This window comes from Sorex fumeus, unplaced genomic scaffold (genome assembly GCF_029834395.1).
Source record: "Sorex fumeus unplaced genomic scaffold, SorFum_2.1 ptg000034l, whole genome shotgun sequence".
In the NCBI taxonomy this organism is placed as follows: domain Eukaryota; kingdom Metazoa; phylum Chordata; class Mammalia; order Eulipotyphla; family Soricidae; genus Sorex; species Sorex fumeus.
This window is the reverse complement of record NW_026606091.1, coordinates 30,932,947-30,946,048: the sequence shown is the minus strand read 5'-3', so window position 1 is coordinate 30,946,048 and position 13,102 is coordinate 30,932,947. Positions and strand designations below refer to the sequence as shown.

The 13,102-nt window shown below is 54.1% G+C and overlaps 1 protein-coding gene and 1 pseudogene across 1 annotated transcript in view; one reads left to right on the top strand and one right to left on the bottom strand.

Moving 5' to 3' along the window:
* LOC130026627 (polypeptide N-acetylgalactosaminyltransferase 12-like) overlaps positions 1 to 13,102 on the top strand; it is a 427,747-nt gene that overhangs the window by 193,024 nt on the left and 221,621 nt on the right. The gene's annotated exons all lie outside the window — the stretch shown is intronic.
* Positions 3,957 to 4,112, bottom strand: LOC130026786 (uncharacterized; annotated as a pseudogene).

Sequence of the window (13,102 nt, the reverse complement as noted above, 5' to 3'; positions counted from 1 at the left end):
CCATAGAGGCCCTTGAGCATGGCTGGGAATGATCCCTGCTGTGGTTCCAAAACCAAAGAAGCAAACAAACAAGGAAATGTAATATATCAAAAGCTAGAACAGGTGGTGAGGTGTCTGCTTTGCATACTTCTATCCTGGGTTGATTCCTGGCACCTCGTATGGATCCTTGAGCACCATTAGGGGTGATCCCTGAGCACAGGACAGGAGACAGGGTCCCCAGTCAAGGGAGGTCTCATCTCTTAGGCCCCTGGAGCAAGACCATGGGGGCCTGTGCAGGGCACAGATTGCCCAGGCGCTGCCAGCCTTGGGCCTGGGAGTCGGTGCTTGACCTCCACATCCCTGGACCCAGAGCAGGATGCCCTGGCTGCCTGTCCTCACTCCCAGCCTTGTGCTCACAGGTGGGACTGCAGGACAAACAGGTGAGTGTCTGCGACAGCAACAAGACTGAGATCTCGGCCTCCCGCAGTAGGACGTGGCCTCTGACCAGTGTCGGTCTCTGAGAATGAGCAGGAGGAGGAGCAGGTGCTACTGCAGAGTCAGCTCCGGATCAGCTGCAAGGGGAGTGAATCAGGACAAGGTGGATATGGAGAAATGACAGAAGGTGCCGGGGGAGACCCACTGTGAGGGTAGGAGCCCGCCTGGGTTGGTGGGAGGAAGGACAGGCCAGGACGCCACCCACTATAATATATCAAAATCTAGAAAAGGCTAGAGGGGTTGTGGGGGTGTGGATTGGCCCTCACTGAACAGAGAGGGTCCTAGTAGCAGGGAGGCTGCGGGGTCGAGGTATAGGGAGGCCCCCTCTCTTAGGTCTTGGGAGAAAGACCCCCAGGGGAATGTGCAGGGGACAGGTAACCCCATGTGCTGTTTTCCTTGGGCCTGTGTGTGTGTGTCTGGGCCCTGAATGTTGTGGTGGGATCTGGACAGCCTTCGACCCTGTCTCATGACAGAGATGTGCATGCAAGACCAGAAGGTGCAGTGCCTGCAGCCTGGAATGCTTCTGCTGGTGCCAAAAGCAGCACACAGCTGCAACCCCACACCTGAATGGCCCACTCACATGGGCTCCAAGTTTGAGCAGGTGCTGAGGCACAAGGAGCTCATGGACCAGCTGCAGCAGGTGCTAACAAGGCAGCAGGCCCTGCTGGAGGCCACCTTCAGGGAGCTGAGGGAAACCCAGGTGAGGGGATGGGCAGGGGCTCAGGGACAGGAAGGCGCATCAGGCCCTAGACCTGCCTACTCACCTTGTGCCTTCATCTTTAGGGGATCCTCAGTCCTGAAATCAGGAGCAACTGAGCCCCAGGCCTTGCTGGAATTCCAAGGGTACCCTGAAGAGGGTGAGTGGTGCGGTGTGTCTCCAGGAGGGAGAAGTTCCTGATGGGGATCTGGAGGTGGGGCTATATGGGAGGTGGAGCCATGCGGGACCCCTGAGATGCCTCCACCTTCCTTGCTTGGCTGAGACCCTGGAGTGCCCCATAGTCAATCCAGTGTCGAAGAACACGGAGTTGGAGGTGAACATAGTGGAGGTTTGTGAGACCATGACCTCTATGGAACTCGAGGTGACGGTCATTAAGGACAGGCTGGTGGCGTGTGAGAAGACTAAGGATCTGGATGACTAAGGTCTGAGACTAAGGTCTGGTGTCCAGACCTGGGGAGCGGGATGATGGATTGTGTGAAGATCCCAGAGAGACCCTCCTGTTCCTGTCTGTGAGGAACAGGAGGCCGCAGACCTCAGATCCGGATCCTGTAATGACCTGCCCACAAATAACCAGAATCCAGCTCGTCCGCTTGAGTTCAGCTGGCAAGCTTGTTCACCATTAATCCACTTTTTCTACCCTGATGATGTACTCTGTGTTCTTCAATTCCCACTAATCTAGCCCTGATCCAGTTCTTCCCACCCTCCTCCTTCCTCCCTCCTCCCCACTCTTCCACTTTCCCTCAGCACTAGACCCTAGGGATCAAGGGGACAGAAAGGTCCCCCAACACTAGACCGCAGGGATCAGTGGGACAAAAATGTCTCCTACCTCTAGGCACCAGGCATGTTGGGAGCAGAAATTTAAACTGGGCCACACTCAAACTTCAGTCATGATAGCTCCAAAAGCCAAACAAGGGCTTGAGGTGGGAGCTCTCCCTCCCCAGTACACAGTCCCGTTTCTCCATATGGCAGCCCTGAAGCTAATGGGGGCTGGAAACATCAGAGAACCAGTTCTAGACACTCTTTGGGGGCTGGTTGGGCACTAATGAATTGAGGAGAAGAGAGAGGAAGGAGGCATGCTGGGTCACTCTCTGACAGTCACTGTCCTATTTCCAAGCTTGTTTCAAGAAATGGATCCATCCCAGGCCGTGTCGGTATGTGTCTCGGGCGAGGTGTGTCCTGCCAGCAGTTGGCAGTTGCTTCTAGATTGTGGGTGGCCCTTGCCATGGGATTCACCATGTCTAGAGCCTGTCATCTGCATGCCCCTGAGTATGCTGTTAATTACCCCAGGAGAGTACCTCTAAGATTTGGAGTGGTAACATTCAAAATACTGTGGTGGGAAGGTACGATGGTGGTGGAACTGGTGTTTGCATATTAAATGTAATAAATTATTGTAAAGAACTTTATAAAAACAAAATAAAAATTTGCAAAAAGGTCAGCAAAATATAAAGCATGAAAAGAGAACAGAAAAATCAAAGATACACCAATATAAAACTTTTATTTAAAAAAAAAGCAATGACGTCTAAGCTACTAAGATAGCCCACCGAATGGGAAAAATTATTTACCCAATACCTAGGTGATGAAAGGCTAATATCCAAGTTATATAGCACATTGGTAGAACTTTACAAAAAAATATCTCCCAACCCCATCAAAGAAATGCAGAGAGGAATAATGAACAGAAACTTCGTCAAAGAAGAAATTCAAAGACTGGAGCGATAGTACAGTGGTAGGTTGTTGCTTTGCACGTGGCTGATCTGGGTTTGATCCCCGCCATCCTACGGGCTACACCCGCCTTGGAACCCCAAGTGTTCTGTGAGAACCAGAAGGCAGTGTCCTTCCTAAAGACTCCCATGCACACCCCATCCTCCCTTTCACCTAGAGGTGGAAATCACACCCAGATCCAAGACAGACCTGAGCCAACAACCCGTCAAAGACAAATTGTGTTGGCAGAAGATCAGACAGACTGTGATGCCCGTGAGGTAAGGAGGCTGCAGACACCCATCCCAGGGCACGAAGTGACCTGCCTGAAAGTGATGTGTTCCCCCAAGAGTCAGAAATGGTTAAACAGAATTCTTACTCAACTGTAATTCCATCTTTTACCTACCCTGTCAAAATCATATTCATCTACCCCAACCTTGTCTTTCTTCCCTCTTCCTTCCCGCCCTTCTTCTCTCCCCCACCTCATTCCTGCCCCCTCCCTTCTCCCCTCCTCTGCCCCTTCCCATTGAGGAATGGGGCTATGGGGCTATGAGGCTCTGCGGCTACACAAAGCAATTGCAGACGTGCCCCCATGGCAGGGATGCTGCGTACTAGGAGTGGCGAGATGACCCAAACAGAACAACATTGAGACTCGTACTCTGCAAGTAAAGAAGTTACACAGTCTCCAAGGAAGCTCAGCTAGAGAAGAGGGCACCAAATCAAGGGTGCTGGGAGGATCCTCCCAGGGTGGGAGTTGCATGCTGAAAGTAGACTATAGACCAAACATGACTACCACTCAGTGCCTCTATTGCAAACCACAGCACCCAAATGGGGAGAGAGAGAACAAGGGGGAATGCACTGCCAAAGAGGCAGGGTGGGAAAGGGGGTTGGGGGGGTAGGAGGGATGCTGGGACCCGTGGTGGTGCAGGATGGGTGCTGGTAGAGGAATGGGTACTTGATCATTGTGTGACTGAAACCCAAGCACAAAAATTTATAAGTCTACAATTGTACCTCATGGGGTTTCACTAATAAAAAAATAATAAAAAGAAAATTCTTGGATTAAAAAAAAAAAAGGTACACAGCCTCCAGCACATCCATATGTGCAGGAGCAAACTCAAAACATAAAATAATAACCCAATTAAAAAATAAATCCAAATAAATAAATTTCAATTTTTAATATGAACAGATACTACACTTGATCTTAGCCAAAAGGCCGAGAAGCTCCGGGGGCTAAGGCGATAGCACAGTGGTAGGGCGGTCGCCTTACAAGCAGCCAACATGGCTGACCCGAGTTCAATTCCTCTGCCCCTCGCTACCGAGAGTATTCGATATGCCATACATAGTAACAACAAAGTCTCCAATGGAGACGTTACTGGGCCCGCTTGAGCAAATCGACGATCAACGGGAGGGCCTTTACCTTTTACCTTTACCTTTTAATATGAAAATTAAGAGATCGTGGGGTCTCACCATGTTTCGCGCTTGTCCCTATCCCTCCCCGAGCGCACCCGCCCCTAACCAGTCTTTCCAGAGGGATTCAGGGCTTCATTCTTATGGTCTTTATCAGGATGCCACTCAGGTTAGAAACTGCTCCCGAACTGTTCAGTGGTTCTGAGCAAGAGATTTAGTCCACTGCTTCTTGCAAGTCAGAGGATGGGGTCCCATCCGATAAGCAGAAAGGCTGGGGTCGCGAAAGTTAGAGTGGGTTTTCACATCAAAATCTAGAGTCGCAAAAGTTAGATGTGGGTTTTCACATCATAATCCCAGGGACTGTGCCATCTGGGCAATTGGTAGCCACTGCGGCACTTTGTCACTCATCAGTGTCACCACTGAATGGGGACCTGGAGGTAGATAGTTTGTTTACCCCTGTGGCACAGCGAGAGATCAGAGCCCCCTGCCTCAGAGACAGGTATGCCCAGACCTCTGCCAATGGCCCTACCCTGGGTCAGGGCACCTAGAGCCTGGTGCCCTTTCTCAGGCACTAAGAGGATCAACCTCTATGCCTCTGGAGCCCTACTGCTGATTTTTTTAGGTTATTTGTTTTTCTTTTTTTCACTTCTAAATGCTCATTCTTCCAGGAGGTCTGGTGCCCAGACTCAACCAAGAGCTGGAGCAGAGCCTCTGAGGCTCTCTTTCAGTCCTCTTAGGCTTCTGACACTAGGACCTTATCATCTACAGATTGCAGGATGGTCCATTCCAGGGCTCCAACGAGGATTTTCTTAAGTCCAGAGCCATGGTCTTCCTGAAGAAGGTGGCCGAGTTTTTGAATCCTTGGGCAACGGGTACACAGTGACAGAGGTTTCCTCCTGTCTCTGGATCCTTTGGCCCAAAGGCAAACGGGTCTGCTTCCTGGAACAATTTGCAAAGGGGGAAGCATATCTTTTGAGGTTCAGGCCAGTCAATCATTGGGCACTAGAGGAAAACAGACTCAAGAGAGTGGAAGGGCTGGGTACCACAATGTGACCAGCAGGAGCGACCACACTGACTCGGCGCAGGTCATGACTTCTCAACTGAAGCCAATGGGTTGCTCCCAGTTGAGCTGCATCCCACCACTATTCCTGCCTCCCAGACCTGCGCAGTATCTTTCCCTATCCCTAGCTACACCTCACGGTCTACCTGACATTGTGGCTGTCTCTGGAGGCTCATACCTAGCATGAGTTTACCAGCAGAGGGGCATGATACTGCCATTAGAGGGCGCCTGGAGAGGGTATTTTCCAAAGGGGGAATCCACAGTGTCAAGGTGGACATTTATTTGTTCTTCTAGCTCTGTCGGGAAATCTAATGGCAATAAGATACTAAAGTTGGGAACAGAGAGAACCTTGTTTCCCATGTGGAACCCCCAGCATCTGCTGAGACCATGGAATCTCGTGCCCAGCAAAAGCAGGGAAGCGCTGCACCTCCGATACCTTCAATGAGCTCTGCTTCCTATGTTGCCCTGTCTTGGGGGTCATGGGGCCCACTGTTTCCATGAGGCTTTTCTTGGGAGTGTAGGTACCAAGTTACCCTGCCTTCCCTGCCTGCTTGAGGACTCCCTGTGACTCTGTCAGACTGTCCAAGTGGTCCTGATGTCAGTAGACATTTCTGGAAGCTACCCAACTTTGAATGTCTGCCACTCCCATTCATAGAGGGTCACAACTTGTCTGGTGTCATATTGGCACTTTGTTCTCTCCTGAAGCATGTCCTGGCCCTCTGGGGCAATGATCTGGGGCCTGCCTTCTGCCCCTCCGCATCCTCCACCTCTGACCCCTGTTCCTGCTCTGGCTCCCCTCTAACTCCCCGCCCCTTGTCTGCCCTGCCAGTTCTCACCTCCTCTAGACCAAGGGCACACTGGAGGTGCTGGGGTCTGGCCTTAACCACTCCACTGTGTTAGTGCTGTCTCCACTGGATGAGTGGCAGTGCCACCCAGCTGCCATGCTCTCTCCCAACTCCTCCTGTGCACCAGGTGCCACTGCTTGGGTGCTGCTCTTTTTCCTTTTGTTCTTGTCTTGCTTTCTCCCCTGCTTGGTAGTGAGTTTCGTTGTTTCACAAATGAGAATTGCAGCACTAATATAACTTTGAGTTTTCAACGACTATGAACACATACATACTTTGCCAAAATTTCTGCCTAAAGCTAACTAAAAACCAAGAAGCTGGGACTTGAGTGATAGCAAAGTAAGTAGGGTGTTTGCCTTGCATACGACTGACCTGGATTTGATTCCCAGAATCCCATATGGTTTCCTGAGCACCACCAGGAGTAATTCATGAGTGCATGAGCTAGGAGTAACATCTGTGCATCGCTGGGTGTGACCCATAAAGGAAAAAAAGGCACATTTTGGCAAGTGGGAGAACATGATGAGATAATAGTGCTAATGGAATGAATAGTTTCAAAGTCTGAACACCGCACAAGGCGAGAGATCAGTTTTACAGCAGATCTGATGGGCGTCGGGGTATTAGCAAGCAGCTGACAGGAGAGTATGAAACAAGAAATGACCAAGGTTTCTTGGTGCAGAGAAGGATCTGGAGCATATCAAAAATGTAGGAAAATTTGGGAGATTTTCCCAGGTTTCTAAGTTGAACAGTGTGACAGACCACCTCTGGGCCATCCCGGGTGATTTCCGTGCCTGTCTTCGTCTCTCCCAGACCCTGTGCCTCATGGCAGTTCCTGCTTTTCAGGGTAGCCTGTCTGAAGTTAGCCTGCGGGAAATGTGGGCAGAGGTCCCCTCTCCTCTTCAGCAGGGCTCAGGAGATCCTAGTATCAGGACTTGAACAGGGCTGGGCCGCATCAAGGCAAGCACCTTCACCTCAGCAATATCCCTGGGGCCCATTCTTGAAAAATCTGAAAGTGCTCGGGAGTGGAAGCCTCGGGTTCCACGGGGCTGTCTCCCTGGGCACTGTGCCGTACAGAAGGGGGAGTGAGGCATCTTTAAGGGAGCCCAACTCTACAGGAAGGAGAGTTAGGTGGGAAGCAGCTGAAAGAAAAGTACTGCTTGCAGCAGGGCATTAGTCCAGCAGATAAAGTGATCGTCTTGCACACTGCTGACGTTGGATCAATGGGCCCCCCTAGATCCACTAGGTGTGGTCCCTGAGCTAAGTCACGAGTAAAGCCTGAGCATGTCTGGGTGTGGTGCCAACACCCAAAGAAAAGTGCTGCAAGCTGACAGGGCCGACCTTTTCCCAGTGCCCTAAGGAAGGATTCGTCAAATTCTTAGAGGGCATAAGAGAGATTTCCCTGTTAGGTGGAAGGGGTGAGGGAGGGGAAGGGGGTGACAGTACTGGCCCTCCACTTGTGACTCTGCCTGAGCAGTGACAGTCCACTTGGACAGTCCACAGTGGCCTGACTCAGGCCAGGACTTGGCTGCTGCTTTGACACAAAGGTGTCCTGAAATTGTGAATGTCAGTGTCCTTAGGAGGGAGAAGCCCCCAATGAGGGTCAGGAGACAGGATACCCGGGGCGGGGGGGCAGAACCAGGCTGACTCTGCCCCCGAGCCCTCCACCTCCCTTGGTTGGCTCAGAGCCTGGGCTGCCCCTCAGTCTATCCAGTTTCAGTCAATCTAAGGGCACTGAATTGTAGGCAAACACAGTGGAGATCATAAAGCCCGAGGAGCTGGAGGTGGTAACAGTCAAGAAGGACAAGCTGGTGGTGTGGGGAAGACTGTGCTTCTGGAGGCAGAAATCTCCCCCAACATTGGGCACCGGGGATGTGGGGGGCAGAAATGTCCCCTACTAATAGACACTAGTGGTCTGGGAGGCAAATAAAGGCCCTAAGCAGTAGGCACCAGTAACAAGGGGTGCAGAGGTTTCCCGTAACAATAGACAGCAGGGTTCCAGGGACAGAAATGTTCCCAATAACTCGGCACCAGGTATGAGCAAAGCTGAAATTTCCTCCAGAAAAAAACACTAGGGATTTTGGGGAAAATTGTTTTCCAATACTAGACACAAGAGCTCTGGGGGGAGAAATGTCCCACAACAGAAAACAGAGCTCAGATAGGAGACATGTCCTCCAACACTACACAATAAGGAGTCTCAGGAGCAGAAATACTCACCCCCATAGAAATAGTTCAAAGAGTAGCAATAATAAATGACCACCTCCCCACCCCCCACCTTAGACGATACCCCAGGAGAGAGGAGTGGAGAATGCCTGCTCACCCCCGCTTTCCTACCTAAATGTTGAGATATTTCCGGTTTGTGGGCTGTCCTTGCACGGTCCAGGGCATTTTCCACTTTTTGAGTAAAAATTCTGTCCAGAAGGCCAGAAAGAAGTCTCAGGAGACTCAGTACAGGCTTGGGATGCATGAGGTCAAGAACGTTCCCTGGCACCACAGGGTCTCCTGATCACAAAGGCTGGAGCAAATAGAGATCCCCACAAACCCCAAACCTCTCAGGTATGTACACAGGCCATGAGGGTCAATGAAGCAGTACTTGGAAGGATCTCAGTGCTTAGAGGAAACACTCATTCAGAGCATCCGATTTTCAAAACGGCACTTGGCTACAACCATCTACCCGTCCTGGCCCAGGGAAAACAAGGCAACACTCAAACCTTCGGTTCATGGGCTAGAGGCCAAGCAAAAGTCTGAGCCGAGAGCTCCCCTCCTCCAGTGCACTTTTTCTATTCTGGGAAAGGAAGTCCTGAAAAGTATGGAGGCTGGAACAGTCAGCAACTGAGTTCTAGGCACTACCTGGGACAGTTTCGGGGATCATGAATTGGTGGCAGAGGAGAGAGAGGGGAGAGGGCTGAATCAGTCTCCCTGACAGCCACTGTCCTGTTTCCAAGATTGTTTCTACAAATGGATGCATCCCAGCCTGTGTGGGTGTGTGGCATTGGGTGGGTGGGTTCTGCCAGGGAACGGCTCATGCTTCTTGATGAAGCATGAGCTGTCCTGTGGGGGTCTCCCCATGGATCAGAACCTGACATGACATGCCCATGCCCATGGTGCCTGTTCCGTCTACACCTCCTCTGTAGTGCCCACCGGAAAGAGCCCCCACCTTGCCCCCAATGCTTCCTGGGTGCCAGGCCCCCTAGTGGCCAGATCATGTCTCAGGTAAAGGACCTGCAAACCTCCTGGTATTTCCCAAACCTCTCAAGGACTGGATGGACTTTCTCTGCCCAGAGCCTCCGCCCAGTGTGGAACCCTTCACTGCTCACAGGCACCCCAGATAGCACAAGCCCACAGTGACCCTGTGCCCCCCCATCAGAGATGGATTTGATTCTCAGCCCTGCGAAAGTGAGAGGAGGAGATGTCATAGCTACAGGAGACAGCCGCAGACCACTGGGGCCTGAATGTGCTCAGGGCAGGGAGGACAGGTGCATTCGTGGATGCCATCGTGGGCACGGGCGATATGGGGGAGTTGGGGTTGCTTTCAGGCTGCAGGACTTGTGAGGGCAGCGTGGCCAGGCTTAGTGGCCCTAGTTGGGAGTGTGTGTATTGAGAGGGATTTCCAGAGCAGGCCGGGATCAACACCAGAGAAGCATCAAGGTTCCCCAAGGCCAAGTCTGGTGTCCAGCTCCCAGTAGGATAGACTGAGTCTCAGAGAAAGGGGCAGAGCTGGGGTGGGGAGGTTCTATGGGGTCATTAAGAGCCCTCCAGGACTCAGAAAGGGAAGTCTCTGAGCAACAGGGGGAATTGGTCAGGGACTGACTGGGTCTGGAGGCTCATGGCCCCACAAACTGGCTGCTGCCAGTCTGGGAGGAAGCAGTGAGAGGACAGAGAGAACGTGGACACAGGATAAGGTGGGAGCAAGAACTCTGCGGGCTTCAGGAGAGGAGAGGGGCAGGGCAGGGGGCAGGGGCTCCAAGGAGACAAAGGAGAGGGGCTGGAGTGAGGGGCAGTTGGGACAGCGACCAGGACAGCGCCTCTGTCAGGCTCGCTGGGCTCCCACAGCAGCAGCCAGGCCAGACCTAGGGGTGCTCAGGGGCGAATCCTGGCAGCTGCACCCCAGCCTGGGCATGGGGGGACGTGATCTCTGGGAATGAGAAAGTCGTGGACTGAGCTATGGGAGACCGAAAGGGTCAGTGCTCCTGGCCCACCGTGAGGCCCACAGAGTTCCAAGCCACCATCGTCGGTAGGGGGCAGTGCCCGAGGGTCCGGGTGGGGGTGGGGAGGCCCGTCAGGCCCACCAGGGCAGAGGCTGGTGCAGCCTTCATTGTGAGGTTACCCCTGGGGGCTCTAAATTTCTCCCTGGCCGATGGGGTTGCAGCCCCGAGGCCACGCCCCCTTCCCTGCCTATAAAAAAAGCTCGTGGCCCCGCCCCTCGGGGCACCCTCTCTCAAGGATGCTTGAGGGAGAAGTGGCCCCATCACACCTTCCCCCTGTTGACCCTTCGAGGTGTCATCTAGGGGTCACCTCCAGATGGTGACCCTTCCACGGGTCATCTACGGGTCACCTCTAGGTGTCATCTCTAGGAGATCGTTGGAAATTCGCAGAGCGCAACGGACGGTAAGAAAAGGCCCTGCGTTGGCCCTGCACTGGTCAGTGTATGGCCCCGAGGCCACAGGATCAAGCCCGGGCCCATTTCCAGCAAGACTTCCGGCAGTTTTGTCCCCAGCAGCCTCTGTCCTCGTCAGGGTCTCCCGGGACTCTGGGATGGGAGTCCCCAGAGAGCCCCTCTCCAGGACCTGTCCGTTCCTGTCCCCAGAATAGGACCTCCTGGGCTCCTGCTGTCCAAAGACCTGGGTGGCTGGACACTGGCTCCCCAGCTCAGGAAACAATGATGCTGCGGCAGAAGCAGTCCATAGACCAGCTGCTGCAGGTAGCACCAAGGCAGCAGGCCCTGCTGGAGGCTGCCATCAGGGAGCTGAGGGAGACCAGGTGAGAGAGGGGCCACGGGCTCTGGGGCAGGAAGGCCCTAGACCTGCCTCCTCAGCTAGTGCCTTCACCCCAGGTACTCTTCTGTGGGACTCAGAAGCAGAAACAGCAGCTGCAGAACCTGGTACACTGGAAAGGAGACCCGGAAAAGGGTGAGTGACAGGGAGAAGCCCCTGTGGGTCAGAGGGCGGGGCTACTGGGGAGGGGAGCCTGGCAGCCCCACCCCCAGCCCCCAACCTCCCTTCCTTGGTTGAGACCCTTATGCTGCCCCACATCCCATCCACTCCAAAGGGATTGGCGTGGAGACAAACAACACACAGGTGCTCCTGGACACAAAACGTGAGGAGCTGGAGGCCACAGAGAAGGAGGAGGCACAGGAGGCCAGGCAGGAGGAGTGCCAGAGTCCAGGAGCTGGAGGAGTCAGTCAAGTCCCAGGGGGCAGGGACCATGGCCTGTGTGAGATCCAGAGACGCTCCTGTTGCTGTCCTTAAGGAAGAGGAGTCCACCGCCATCGGACCCAGGTCCTGTAATGACCCGCCGAAAATCCAGAAAACGCAGCTGGTCAGCAAGAGCTCCACTGGCAGCCTGACACCCAGCTGACACCTCGATTTTACTGTACCTACGCACCCTGCCGCTCTCACCCAATTGATCTAGCCCAGCCCTGTCCTCCCCACGCCACCCGAGTTCTGCCTTCCGCCTTGGCCCTTGCTCTTCTCCCTCCACTAGAACCAGGGATATCCCTCACTGCAAGACCAGGGATCAGGGCAAAGTCACAACTATTCTCCATCTCAAGAAACGGGAGATCAGGGGGACAGTAAAGTCTCCATCCACTAGATCCCGAGATGTGGGGTAAGAAATGTCCCCACCCCTAGACACCCCAGGAATCAGGGGGCACAGTTTCCCCCTCCAATAGACCCCAGGAAATGGGGGTGCCAGAGATGCCCCCCCAACTAGATGCCAGGATTCGGAGGGGGCAGATATGCCTCCCCACCACTAGACGCCAGGGATCGGGGGGGGCAAGAGTTTCCACCCCCACTAGAGGGCAAGGATCAAGGGGGGGCAGAGATACCCCCCCACTAGACTCCAGGGATGGGGGGGGCCAGAGATTCCCTCCCCACTAGAGGGCAAGGATCAAGGGGAGCCCAGAGATTAACCCCCCCACTAGAGGGCAAGGATCAAGGGAGGGGGCAGAATTTCCCCCCCCACTAGATGGCTAGGATTAAAAGGTGGCAGAGATGCCCCGCAACCACTAGACGCCAGGGATCGGGGGGGGCCAGAGATTCCCCCCCAATAGAGGGCAAGGATCAAGGGGGGGCAGAGATTCCCCCCCCCAAGAGATGGCAAGGATTAACGGGGGGGCAGAGATGCCCCCCCACCACTAGACGCCAGGGATCAGGGGGGAGCAGAGATTCCCCCCCACTAGAGTGCAAGGATCAAGGGAGGGCCAGAGATGCCCCCCCACCACTAGACGCCAGGGATTGGGGGGGGGCCAGAGATTTCCCCCCCACTAGATGGCAAGGATTAACGGGGGGGCAGAGATATCCCCCCACCACTAGATGCCAGGGATCGGGGGGGGCAGAGATTCCCCCCACTACTAGAGGGCAAGGATCAAGGGGGGGCCAGAGATTCCCCCCCACTAGATGGCAAGGATTAACGGGGGGCAGAGATGCCCCCCCACCACTAGATGCCAGGGATCGGGGGGGGCAGAGATTCCCCCCCCTACTAGAGGGCAAGGATCAAGGGGGGGCCAGAGATGCCCCCCCCACCACTAGACGCCAGGGATTGGGGGGGCCAGAGATTTCCCCCTCACTAGATGGCAAGGATTAACGGGGGGGCAGAGATACCCCCCCACCACTAGATGCCAGGGATCGGGGGGGGGCAGAGATTCCCCCCACTACTAGAGGGCAAGGATCAAGGGGGGGCCAGAGATTCCCC